The following is a 14,445-nucleotide window of genomic DNA, read 5'->3' as shown; positions in this document are numbered from 1 at the left end:
AGTAGCCCTTGCTCAGCGGTGGGGACCCAAGGCAGCCAAAAATGAATAAATGAATAAATAACAAATAAATCTTAAGGAAAAAAGATACCCAAAGCAAGTGGAAAGTTAATGTGCAATCCAAAACTCTTACATATTTCAAAGAGAAATTTATTCCCTTATTTTGAAATCTAATTACTTAACACTAAATAATATACAGTAACTTATTTAGTGTTAAATTATTTGCCTAAAATATATATATATATATATATATATATTGCCTATTTGCCTAAAATATATATATATAGATTTTAGGCAAATTACATTACACAAACCTTAACAGTTTTATTTTTAGCAGATAAGAAAGTTGAAAATAGGGGATTTTAAATTAGCATTGTTACACATTTTTAATGCTTTGTACAACTTTGTAATTAATATCTAATAAGAGGCTTGTATCTTGAATATATAAAGACCACCTACAACTCAATAATAAAAAGACAACCCAATTAAAAATGAGTAAAAGGGAACAAAATGGGTAAAGGATCTGAAAAGATATTTCTCCTACAAAGATATAGGAATGGACCAGCACATGAAAGATGCTCAACATCACTAGCCATCAGGGAAATGCAAATGCAATACCATTTCATATCCATGAGGATAACTAAAAAAGACAGACAATAACAAGTACTGGCAAGGATGTGAGAACCTGGAGCCCACATACTCTGCAGGTGGGGATGTAAAATGGTACATCTGCTTTAGAAAAGTCTGGCTATGCCTCAAAGTGTTAAACATGGATTTACCACATGGCTCAGCAATTCCACTTCTCGGTAATACCCAAGAGAAATGAAAACAGATATTCACCCAAACACTTGTGCACAACTGTTCACAGCAGCATTATTCACAATAACCAAAAAGTGAAAACAACCCAAATGTCAATCAACTGATGAACGGCTAAATAAAATGTGGTAGATCCAAACAATGCGATGTTATTTGGCAATAAAAAGAAATGAAGTACTGATAAACGCTACAACATGGATGAACCTTGAAAACATCATGTTAAATGAAGAAGCCAGTCACAAAGGACACCATATTGTATGATCCCATTTAGATGAAATATCCAAAACAGGCCTATCCAAAGAGACAGAAAGTAGGCTTGTAGTTGTCTAGGGCTGGGGTGGTGGTGGGAAACTGGTTTGTGGGGTTTCTTTTTGGGGTGATGAAATATTCTAAATTTGACTGTGCCGATGGCTGCACAACCCAAACCTATGAACAGCAGACTTTGAATGGGTGAACTGCATGTATCTCAATACAACTGTTATATTTTTTAAAAAGTGATATTATAGACACTTAGTTTTTTTCTTCACCTCAAGATAAGAAAGGATGCTGCTATATAGCCCATTACAAGAAGAAATCTTCACTTGGCGGATTCACTGAAGGAACTCAAATGCTGGGCTCTATTTTCACAAACCTCCTATTTGCAGCTCTGGACAACCATTCGCCTCAAGTGTGTGCTGACAAACTCAATCTTTTGTACAAGTGGCACTAATATTGTCTCATTGACCCAATTTCTGAACTTAGCTGTCCATGAATCCATGTGATCAAGAAGTTGTCGATTCAGAGTCACTCTTGCCCACACCTCCTCTGCAGCTTGTTTAGAACTGAGATCGGCTTCGTCTTTGTTAGCACGTGGGGCCTGAGACCTACAGGCAACCTGATACCGAAAGTTCTTTAAAGTCTGTGCATAATCCCCCACAGAACGACTGTAGTTCCACAAAGTAGGACTGGTGGAAGGCGAAGTAGAATCTGGGCTTCCTAGCTTAACGCTATGCTGTTTCTCCTCTTCACTTCTAAGAAAAGTATCCAAGGTTCGTAGGTCTGTCATGTACTCTTCTTTGTCAGTAGTAGGGGCGTTGTAGACAGTGGGTGAAGAACGGTAGCGAGATCTCAATCCACTGTTCTCCACTGGTCCAATAGTGGTAGGGTATGGAGATGAAGGAGAGGGACTACAGCTCGCCAACGTGTTATAACCACTGATGGGTGAGTAGGTCACTCCAGGGCTATAAGAACCACTACCACCTGATGACAGACCTTGCAACTGAGGGCTGTATCCAGTTATACAGCTGGTGGTGAACTTGGGGCTGGTACTGGGTGAGCGAGATAGGCTGTAACTTAACACACTCTGACCCTGAATTGAAGGAGAAGGTGGAGAGGGAGGGATCTGGGTTGCTGTCAGATCACGTGGAGGAGTAGTCTGTACCACAGCTGTTTTCAACCCTAAAAGTGTTTGCTGTCCAGGGCTAACAACCAGATTTGTTGGTGCCACAGTGTATTTGCAACATCTCCAAAAATCAAATAAAGCGTTTAGGCTGAAGAGAGATGCAAGGGCAAGCTCTATATACCTTAGGGGCCCGTATGTCACATTATAATATGAACTAATCAGTCTCCCAGTCATTTCAGTGTATATCATTCCAGCCATAGATACATTTAGGAGTCCCCAGGCTAAAACCACTTTTCTAGCTTCTGTTTCTTTCCTCATTTTGATGGTTCTGTCAATAGGGAAGCGCTAGGGTTTGGCTCCCCTTGCATTGTGTTCTGCGCCCGGTAGCGGCTGGCTCCGAAAGTGTTTTTAAGACAGATTAAAAACAAAACAAAACAAATAGCACATTTGTGAAATACATTTTGCCCCCCAAAAGTGTAGTCTAGGTCAAAACAATAGGTTTCAGTGTTTTATAGATCAATGACTGAGCCAAATCAGGGTGAAAACATGTGAAGTGCATCATTGTCAGGGTCCACTGCAAGCAGGGCCACCATGCTGCCCTAAGCAATGAGACACCATTCTGGATAAACACCATTAGAGTAAGTAACCTAGGCTGAAGGAGAGAGCCTGAATTAGGATCTCGGATCGACATACTGGATTTTCTTCGAATTTCTTATAATTTAAACATTTCCTTTACCCCAACTACCTACTTTGGTCTAATTTATGAAGTTTTGTTAAAATTAGACCTGAATAAACAGGCATTGTCCTAAACTCAATCAACTTCAGGACACTAGATAAAAACACAGGTCAAATGATACTTTCATTCTTTCCTTGAGAAGTAAACTTGAGTTACATCAGGTAAATTAGAAGAGCCCATTCTGTATCTACAGAATAAACCATAAAAACAATTTTTCACCAGGAGGGGAAGGTCTTGCCAGTTAACAAAAACTAGGAAATAATGCAAACAGCAGAGTAAATCACACACATTCTTATTTTATGTAATCTTCCCTATAGCCCTATGGCATTATAGATGAGGTCAAGGGATTTGTCCAAGGTCATATGAAGGGTAAGTAAGAAGCTGATACTATAAACAATTCCACTCCCCTTTCACCCCAGGAGCTCGCTGATATGCTCTGCTTTAGGAAGCTTGTTGACAAAATTCAATGCCAATCAATTTGGCTTTTGCAAATTGCTCTGGGAATCACTAATCCCTGCTGCCAACTAGCCACTCTAGGGCTCTGATGATTTGTCAAAATGACTAAGTATGTGTATTAGAACACTCATCCAAGACAGGAAGGACACTGGAACAAGAAGTATACAGACACACTCACTCACTGATACATTTAATACTAACAAACAATCACCTAAACCAGAAGAAAATACTATCAATTACACTCCCCCTCCCCCCCCCCCAAATAAAGAAACTATCATTCCATTCAATTCACTTTTAACTCAGTACAGTACTGGCCAAATGGCAACGTAAGGAAACAAAATTTGCAACCCCAAATGTCTCTTTGGTATGTTATTTCGAGTTGGAAACAGCCAAGGTCCAAAAGACTCTTTGACTTTCCCCCTTAGCTGCCTAAAGAATTTATAGAGGGTCTATCACAGGAAGGGAACTATCACCACAGGTAACTATAGTATGAACTAGATGTGTAGACAGGGAGGCACCTAGCAAAATCTGTTGGTTAAAATTCCTCTAGGTGTCCCACTGTCACTGCAAACTTTTACCAAACATCTGCTTTTCCATCTCCAGGTGAACTGCCTTCCTTGCCCTTTGAGGTCCCAAACCACTACCCACCAACATCCCTCCTCTTTCATCTTTAGCTGCAGATCGTATTTAAGGTGAGGGTTTTGGCCATTTGGGGAAGTTACTCAGTTTTCCTGGGTCTCCCATGTGTATATATGTTGCTGAACTTTTGATTTTGTGTTAATCAGTTACATGTCAATTTAATTTTTAGACCAGCCAGAGGAGCCTAGAAGGATAGAGGAAATTTTTTCCTCCCGGACAGCAATTTTAAATGAGTCAACTGACAATCAACAGACGATTCTACTATTCATGTGAACTGGGGCTTTTCAACAGGACTAAGGCGAAAAAAAAGGTAAAAGTGCAAACAAATAGATTTAAAGTACATTTAGGCCCTGTGATGGTTAATTTATATGTGTCAACTCCACTGGGCCACTGGGTGCCCAGATACTGTACTTGGTTAAACATTCTGGGTGTGTCTGTGAGGGTCTTACTGGATGAGATTAACATTTGGGTAAAGCAATTTGCCTTCCCCAAGTGAGTGAGCCTTGTCCAATCTGCTAGGAGGCCTGAATAGAAGCAAAAAGGCTGTGTAAGGCAGCATTTGCTCTTTCTGCCTACAGTCTTCAAGCTGGGACATCGGTCTTCACCTACCTTTGGACTTGGACTGTAACTTAGGACACCACTGACTTCTCCCGGCTCTCAGGCCTGTGGACTCGGACTGGAACTGTACCACTGGCTCTCCTGAGTCTCTTGCCTGCCGAATGCAGACCCTGGGACTTCTCAGTCTCCACAACCGCGTGAGCTGGTTCTTTCTGTTACCTATCTTAGATAGGTAGGTAACTAGATAGATAGATAGGTAGACAGATGGTCTCCTATTGGTTCTATTTCTCTGCAGAACCCAGACCCCCTCCAGATCAGAATGCAAGAGACTAAATTTTCAGTCCCAGAGCAGTTAAAAAAAGAGGAAAATGACATAATACTGAAATCAAAACAATGTTGCAGCTAAAAGTAATGAGGGTAAGTTGTTCTAATGTTATGTCTACAAACAAAAGTATGGTATTTAAAGAAAACTATCTGCAAAAAATACCTGCATTTATGTAAATAAAATAGAGCAACTATTGACAGCTTTCTATAAAAGGGCCAGATGATAAATGCTTTGGCTCTGTGGACCACACAGTCTCTACTGAAAGTACTCTGCTCTGTGGTCATAACTGAAAAGCAGCCATCCACAATATGGAAACAAATGGGCCCAGTTGTGTTATAATAAAACTTTACTTATGGACACTGAAATTTGAATTTCATAGAATTTTCACATTACAAAATATTAAGTCTTCTTCTGATTTTTTTTCTTTCCAACCACTTAAAAATATAAAAGCCAGTCTTGGCTTGTGACCCATGTGGCCCCCTAGGTCATAATTTGCCAACCCGAGGTAAAGGAATAAAAACTGAAATGTAAATTTAAGAAACTTTTAAAATAGAGGAATAAAAAACTTTTCTGGGGCTTCCCTGGTGGCACAGTGGTTAAGAAGCCGCCTGCCAATGCAGGGGACATGGGTTTGAGCCCTGGTCTGGGAAGATCCCACATGCCACGAAGCAACTAAGCCTGTGTGCCACAACTACTGAGCCTGCACTCTAGAGCCTGTGCTCCACAACTAGAAGCCACCGCACTGAGAAGCCTGCGCACCGGAACCAAGAGTAGCCCCTCTCGCTGCAAATCCAGAAAGCCCGCGCACAGCAAGAAAGACTCAACGCAGCCAATAAATAAATAAATAAAATAAAAAGAAAAAAACAAACAAAAAAACCTTTCCTGGCCATGCTCTAATTTTCTAACATTTCCTGCTGGGCTATTTGCAGGTTTCACAATTCCCATAAGGCTTCTATGGGTCCTCTTAGAAGTACTAGTACAGAAGCAGGACAAACCAAACAACCCTGAATTCTTTGTTTGATACGAGTTACCCATACATTTTCATAATCAACTGCTCTCCATGGAAGAAGCATATACTCTGTGGGAGGCAACATAATGGATCCTCTTCAAAAGAAAGGAAGAAGTCCTTCCCTTCCTACAGATGAAGCTGTCCACCTACAGCAAAGATGGAAATAAATCTAGACTCTGGAATGTTTTCCAAATGATCCCAGGAAATATTAGAAAAAAATGGGGAAAACTAATCTTATTATATCCCATTTCATTAACTGTAAAATGATGGTGCAGGGATCTTAACTGTTTTCGTTTAAGTGTTTAAAAGTGATTATTTTTGTGATGGGCTTAAAAAGGGAGAAGGGGGACGCGTAACTGTGCATCTGATGTTTGATCAATTTTTAAAATTCCGAATATTTAGTTTTAAGGAAACTCTGCTTTAATAGAAAGCTGTCACTATAGCAGGTGCAGACTGCTATCAAAGTACCCATCTCACCCAGATGCACTACACACACACACACCTACAGCAGGAGCTATAAATTTCTGAAATAACAAAATGAAGAGGGTGAGAAGATTTTATTCATTTGAAAGAATCTTAACATTCAAACACTCAGTATGATATGTGAGCTGCTATCACTGTGTTATAAATATTGTGAATTTAATGGAGTTTGGTGTCTTCTGTTAAGCAACAGAAAAAAAATGCAATTACTACCTTGAAAGTATTTTAGTTCTAATAGGAGACTCTGATACAGAATCACAGAGAATGGATGTTTTAAAAATCTACCATTTTAACACACACGTCAGACACTTAAAAGTGTAAGTACGACCAGAGGATGATTAAAGGGAAATTTTTAGATGTCTACATAACAACGAGAAGAGCACCCCAGGTTTTAAATGACCAAGCTAAACTTACATTTTGACTAAAAGACCAAAAAAAAAAAAAAAGGAGCTAAAAACAAAATACTTGGGAAGGAAAAGAGACAATCTGTATAATTCTATAATGCCAAGAATATATTCACTTTTTCCAAAGATTACTGAGGAAAATGTAAATGTATCTACTCTCCTACAAAACGGCCTTCAAAAAGGGGAGACTGCAAAGCAACAGACCGAACACTTCTAAATAACAGCTCAATAGAACAAATAAATACGAAAGAAATTAGAAGAAAATTGAAAACCTTAAGAAGAGAGAGATATGAAAGATGTAATCCTGGGTCTATAAGTTTCCTGAAATAGTATCATCTGGCTTTATTTAGTTTCTCAATAGCATCACATTAAAATTACATTAAGAAGAGGATTAATATCTAACTGGGCCTCAGAAACAGAACTAAAAGCACACTATGGAAAAGCACAGGTGAACCAGAATGAGCCCCTTCCCCCCCAAAATGTTTGGGGTGCACTTCGCTTTCCTCTGCAGTCCACCTGGCATAAATTGCTATCTTTCATTTTTATTTGCTTCTCCTGGCAGTACCTAAAGAGAGTAACTCTTCAGAAGACTTCCATCTGATCTGAAGCAGCTGAATAAAACCCCATACTTTTAAGAATGAGACACGACAAGCTAAACTGTCATCCTGACCTGTCCTTCCAGTTGAAAATCGGTTAGCAAAGAGCCCTGCTAATCAGACCAGTGCCGTGCCTGTCCTGACCTGGCCCCAGTGACTAATGGAGGGACAAGCAACCAAGCCTGCCAGATCACATGCATACTACCCTCTAAGAGCAAAACTATTCCAACACTGTTCACACAACACTGAGAATTCCATAGGACAACTCCTTCCACCAATGTGAATTAGTTACAGAGACCTAAAGTTCTTTCCTCTTCAGAAATTTGATATTAGATTTCAGCTGATCAACAGGCATTTAATCATGTTTACTGTAAATACTTGAAGTGATTACAAACTAAACAGGTATGTATTCTGCTTTCCCTATCCCAAATCTAACAGAGTTAAGCAGCTTTCTCCTGACAAAAATACTTCATTTGCCAAAATGATGCCACTAAAGAAGCACCATCAGAGAAGGGGTTGCTCTTCACTGAATTCTCACTGATGAGGAAAGACCTGTTCTAATCTACAGATATTCTCTCATTCAGGGCCCACTGTGCCACCATGGCGTTTCTTTTTAGGTTGGTAAGCAAAGCTCAGGTTTACTCCGATCCAGACTTGGTGCTGACACTGGTTACAACCACAATATCCTAGAACAACTCAATATAGAACAGTAGTTGGCTGGTGTATATGCGTATAACTGGCTAGCTGACAGTATTGAGGGCTATGAACAGGAAAAAAAAGGACAAAAAAGATAGAAATCAAATAATCAAGCCATACCAATGTCAATGTGACATTAAGTAAATATTTTAATGGACTGTGATTACAAAATGGATATCACTAAAGTACACAGAAGCTTAAAAATAAGACTTCTTAACTGATCTCAAACACCAACACATGAAAGACTGGAAACAGGTAGGATGAAAATAATATGGGGCCAAACTGGAGTGCATTACACCCTGTGATCTAGCTAACTTGCATTTTAAAACAAAGTCACCAGTATAATCTTCATTACAAACATATGTCAAGTACTAGCATCCCAGATTAAGCTCTACTATAAACAAATTTTACAAGGCAAAAGGTCTAAAGAATTGTTACATTATAATTCTTTTATCCCATAATAACCCTTTACCATAACAAGAGGAGCTTGTGGTTCCCCAGGTACCTAGCACTCTTTTTTTTTTTTTTTTTTTTTGATTCTAAGATCCATACTACTTCCCTTATTTTAACAAGTCAAATCAGGATGAGGCTTACAGCCACATTTTCCCCCCTTAGTAGTGTATAAAATAATGGAGTACCTTACAAACATCTTAGATTCAATGAAACATCATATCTGTTTTTTTGAAGCCCTATATATAAAATAACCCACATCATGGGCACCACAATTACTAGTGGGCTTTTTACATGGCAAACTCCTGAGCCCAGAATCCTTTGGAGTGAGGATGAAAACTTTTGCATGGTTAACAAGCTCCCCAGGAGACCCTCATTCAAGCTCAGATGTGAGCCCTTCAAAACAGTACACCAATCCAAACACACAGGGATGTTTGAGATAGGGGTGGGGAGTGAGTCAGATCTAGGCCAAAAGAGCCCAAAGGTAAAACTCGCAGAACAAGAATCTTCATTCTTTCCTTAACAATGAATGGAAATCAGCCTGACTCTGGGCCAAGTCTCCTGTGGGCGGTGAGGAGGGCGAGGTGGGCAGTGAATATACCTGGGAATAATGTGCTGAGGAGCAGAGCAAAGATAACCCCTATTGCAATGGTTACAACAGAGTGTAAAATTAAAATCATCCCAATATTTTCTTGCAGTTTTCTTCTCTACCAAACCAGAATTTGGCTTAAAAAGTCATAATCCAGTTGAAGAAATGAAATGGGGATCAGATTTCTGTAACTGAGAGTACAAACATACCAAAACCAGAAAACAAGACAAAATGACATTTTGTTCTGTTTGCTCCTTCAGAGCTCCACAATTGTTGATTAAACATCTGTAATGTAACGTACTTTAATCCTTAACTATACCATCCAAGAGGAGGAAGAAAGATGGATGATTAGGGAGAAGCAAAGAAAAGGAGGGAGGAAGAAATAGATATTACGGAGAACAATAGCAAAAATAAAACTAAATACATTTTCACCGTGAGAAGTTGAACATAAGCAGGATAAAGAGGTGTCTAGTTCACAAATCGCTACAAAGAGACTAGAGAAAGAGAGAGTATAACTATCTTCATCTCATGTAACTACAGTATTTTACATTGGATCAGATGGGATGTTACAAGTTCCTATTCTGAATGTTTTAGAATTCCCCTATACATTCACTTCCTTTATACAGTCTTTAAGAAGTCTGCAGAATTTCCCTGCACCAGGGCAGACAGCATTGTCAGTCAAACTTTTTATATGAAGAAGTGGAGGACCAGAGTGGCTCCAACTGCCCAAGGGCCCTGGACGGCATACCATTTCTATCACAGAATCAAGAATACAAGTTAGCAGCCATTTGCAAAGAACTGGTAGTAAGAAGCGTTTAGTGTAAAATTTTCTGAACCAATTTAAAAAATTTTAAAAACCAATGAAAAAATTTCTTTTTTGTTGACCACAGGTCCTTCAACACACCTTTAATGATCACCTACCTGCAGATGCGGAATAGTATGGCTAGTCAGGTAGTACACCTGACAACTACGAGACTACGTGAACAAGCCGTGCAGAACTTATGATGAAAATCAATTTAGACTCATAGCTACAGGCGTCAGTATAACTTTTTCACACAAAAATTCACCAGGGTCCATCAATGGAAGAATGACTAAACAAAATATGATACGTGTCTACACGTAAAATATTATTCAGCCATAAAAAAGAACTAAGTACTGATACAGGCTACAGCATGAATGAACCTCTAAAACATAGTGCTAAGAGAAACGAAGCTAGACACAAAAGATCATCTATTTTATGACTCCATTTACGTGGAATATATTCAGAATAGATAAATCCGTAGAGAGAGAAAGCAGACTAGTGGTTGCCAGAGGTTAAGGAGTGGGGAGTAACTGCTTAATGAACATGAGGTTTCCTTTTGCGGTGATGAAAATGTTGCAGAACTACACAGGTGATGACTGCACAATACTATGAATGCACTAAATGCCACTGAACTGTATACTTAAAAATGGTAAATTTTATGTTATGTGGATTATACTTAATTTTTAAAGGAAATTAAAAACCTAACCAGAGAAACTAGAAAAATAATGAACATATGAAAATGTTTAGAAATAAGGGAGGTGTAAGTAATAAAACAGCTTGAATCAAACAAACAGGCCAATGAAGAAGACAATGAAAGAATACTGATGGAGTAAACTATGGAAACTCAGAGGCAACGGAATACAATTTCCTCTTCTGAGAGAACATCAGCTGACTCTATTTTAGGAGTAGAATAAAATTCACAAAATCTTTTAAAGTTTAAAGAGCTGGGGAGTCATGCTCAATCTCCGCAATCAGATTAAGGAAATTAGGCAATACATGATATTAAATAATTTGGTCAATGCCATTTACGAACTAAATGCACAACTACAGCTTAAAATCCAGCTTATCTGATCCTAAGTTCTGGAACTCTTCTGGACTAAATTCAAGACAAATTTTTGCTATTGGATTAAATTCTCAGCTAGATGGATTTTTGTGAGACCTAAGACCAAAGTCTTTTACTTCACAGGTCTTGAACCTTTCAGTTTTAAGAAATGGGTATAAAAGTGAGGGGGGAAAAAAAATGGACTCACTACCTCAAAGAAAGTAAAGTAGCTTTGTGAGGGCTCAGGCTGCCTTATTCACAGTACCCATGTTACCTATAATTTAGACATATGAGAGTCTAAATGAATGCAAACATTTTTGAATACTGAGACTGACCATTTAAGACCTAAAATATGTGGTAGAAAAAAGATCGGACTCTTATGATTCCCCATAGAGACTACTTTTCACCATTCAACAATCTCTTTGGCCTCTGACCCTCTCTCCAATGACCCTTCCCTTTTTAATGTATCTTCTTTAATTATGAAAAATTAGTTAGTAATTTTTTAAAATTGTAACTTATATTAAGTTCATTTAAAAAGTCACTTTAACCCAGTGGTGCTGTCTTATTTTGACTCCCTGTTAAACGGAAGCCCCCTACGTTGGGGATTTGGTGGAGGGGGCCGACCTGTTTCCTTTTTAAAAGTCTCATTTATGGGTGATTTTGAGAGATCTGCAGCTTGAAGATCACTGCATCAATCTCTTTTTCTTACTATCAAGACATACTAGTCTTTAGTGAGCTGAGAGAACATTACACAGAATTTGTGAAACAAAGTTTCTCACACCTGTATAAAACTGGAAAAAACTGATATTTAATTAGTAAACTGCCAGAGAACTCAAGACACTGTCAGCCTTTAAAAGAGGCACAGTTAATGATACACCAAAACCGGATGTTGACTCTGCCAATCTCTTGTTGAATGGCATGAGTTAGTAACCTGTATTTTCTAAGTTAAATGGAGATTCCTTTGTACTCAATAATGCACTGTATGAATAACGTTAAGGTTTCCCCAAACTTGTAAAATCTGACGGCACACCGCTAGTCTTGAAAAAGTGGTTAAGCGTTCAAGCGGTCTGGGATCCACTGTCAACATCAACCTTTGCATAACCTCTAGGGGAGTTCGTATTTTCTCAGTAAAATTGGGTAAGATACACAAACGGACCTACTCTATGGGTTGTGAGAAATAAATGTGCATATGAAAGCGCTTGGCACAGTGCCTAGAAAGCAATCTAATATCTAGTATCACTGTATTCATATTCTTTTTGACCAAATAAAAATAAAGGTCGTCAATTAAATAGTTTTGTATGATACGAAATTTTTAAAAGGAAAAGGTAGAAGATGATGAAAACATAAAAAAAATGACAGTTGGAGATCTCAGTCTCAAACGCCAGTCCACATTCTTTAGATCTAGGGTCACAAATCGTAACATATGGTGGAAACTGTGAGGACGGCGGCAAATAAATGGGAAAAAAACTAGGGGAAAAAAAAAAAAGAACGAACAGCACACCCATCAATGACATCGAATATCAACGGCCTGAACAGGTTTTAAAAATAAAAAGTACCTCCAGCTTAGAAGACACTGAAACTTTAAAAGTGAGCCAAGATCGCCCTCCACAGAGTTCAAAGGCAACATCCAACGCCACCCCCGCCTCTTCAGAGCTCCCGGCCCCCATTTCCGACCTGAGCTGGAGCCCCCGCGCGGGAGGCGCGCCCCAGGTGCCGGCCCCAGGCCGGAGCGCCAGGTGCAGGCGCCGCCCCGCCCTCCAAGGAGCCGGGGGACCGGCCGCCCCGCTGGGGATGCCCGCGCGGGGGCGGCGGCCCGGACCTCCGGCCAACCACGGTCTGGTGCCCCGGTCCTGCCGCGCCCTGTCCCCGGCGGGACGCGCCACGACGACCCGGGCACGCCCCGGGCCGGCGGTCGCCGGGGGAGCGGGGGATGAAGGTGAAGGTGGGCGCCCGGCTCCGCTCCAGCCTCCCTCCATCCTCCCCGCCCTCGGCCGCGACTCCGTCCGCCTCCCCGCCCGTCTCACCGGCCTCCCGCCCGCCTCTCCGCCGCGCACGCCCGCTTTCCGGCCTCCCTGCGGTCAGTCTTGCTGGAAGCCGACGGGAGCCGCCGCCGCCGCCTCCCGCTCGCTCCCTCGCTTCCTCCCGGGCTCCTCCGGCTTCCCCTCACCCCCGCGAGTGGCCGGGAGGAAGCCAGCTCGCCGCTGGGCCGCCTCCCTCGCTTCCCCGCCGCGACCAATGGGCCCCCGCCGCCGGGAAGCCGCGCCCGCCCCCTGGCGGTGGAGGACCGAGCCGGCGCCCCGTAGGCCGCAGGGAAAGGCCGGAGAGCGCAGGGAAGGCTCTGCGACCCCGCCCCCGTCCCCGTTCCGCTGCGCTGCGCTGTCAGGACCTGCCACGTGGGAGCTGCAGGGGCGGCGGCCGGCGGCCGGCTGCACCCCAGAAGAGGGCAGGTTTGTCACGGCCTCTTCCCACCACCCCCCCGCCTTCACCCACACTTCCATAAACCCCACCTTAAAGAAGAAATTTTAAAATAAACAGCCCCATTCTAGAGGTCCACCAGCTAGGGTATAAGGCATGGTCATCTTAACCTAAGGTCGTAGGCAATTTCATTTTGACTCCTTAAAAGCTAGCTAAGCTATGGTTAAAATACTACCTGTCCGGAGCAGTAGAACGCTGGTAACCTTCAGTGTCTGACCCAAGGAGAAAGGTAGTGCTTGTATTTTGCACCTCGCTTTTCTCTAATGTATTTAGCAACACAACAGTTGGAAATGTTTTTCTCCTGTACACACCTTTTCCCACGATTGTGTTGTTAACTGGGAAATCAACCCAAGTCCCGGCATACAAAACCTGAGAACACAAAATTGTTTCATAATTCCGATCCATGTTCAGAACAATTAATAATTGTAACTCATTATTAACTATTATTAGGTAGAATATCAGAACAATTCATGGTTGTGGGAATTAAACTGCACTTAAGAAATAATGGTTTAACCATAGTTAGTATTCTATCAAGTCTTAACTTTCCTGCAAAAATATAAAACACAGAACTTAAGTAATAGCTATGAATTTGGAAGTTTCTGTTCCATGGTAGGAGGAGGAAGCAATAAATGCATTCTAAGAGCCTTCTTTTGCTTGGACCTTGCTGGACCTTTGGGAATATGTTCTCATTTAATGCTCTCAACTCGAGTCACTATTATTTGTATTTTGCTTTAACAAATCAAAAAACCAAGACTCCAAAGTTGAGTTTAAATCACTTGTTTAAAAATATAGGGTAGCGAGTGGCGAAGTTGGAATTCCAGCCTAGTCCACCTAGCTCCAAACCAACAAGGCACTTTATATCTTATGATACCAAAATACAACATGCACTGTCACCATGCCTTCCCTAATTCTTCAGGTCCCACTGAAAGAATTTAGAAGGCTCTGGAGAAGGGAGGTCAGGCCATATTTGTGAAATACGCTTTTTGCTCCATAC

At 41.0% G+C, this 14,445-nt stretch overlaps 1 protein-coding gene and 1 pseudogene across 1 annotated transcript in view; both read right to left on the bottom strand.

Moving 5' to 3' along the window:
- FAM3C (FAM3 metabolism regulating signaling molecule C) overlaps positions 1-13,189 on the bottom strand; it is a 51,134-nt gene extending 37,945 nt beyond the window's left edge. The window contains exon 1 of the mRNA XM_057732295.1: positions 13,001-13,189. The gene's annotated coding sequence lies outside the window, so the exon portion shown is untranslated. The remainder of the gene's footprint in view (positions 1-13,000) is intronic.
- Positions 1,437-2,580, bottom strand: LOC130851852 (transmembrane protein 209-like; annotated as a pseudogene).
- Positions 13,190-14,445: the final 1,256 nt, after the last annotated feature.

This window comes from Hippopotamus amphibius, chromosome 4 (genome assembly GCF_030028045.1).
Source record: "Hippopotamus amphibius kiboko isolate mHipAmp2 chromosome 4, mHipAmp2.hap2, whole genome shotgun sequence".
In the NCBI taxonomy this organism is placed as follows: domain Eukaryota; kingdom Metazoa; phylum Chordata; class Mammalia; order Artiodactyla; family Hippopotamidae; genus Hippopotamus; species Hippopotamus amphibius.
This window is presented reverse-complemented; position numbering and strand designations above follow the sequence as displayed.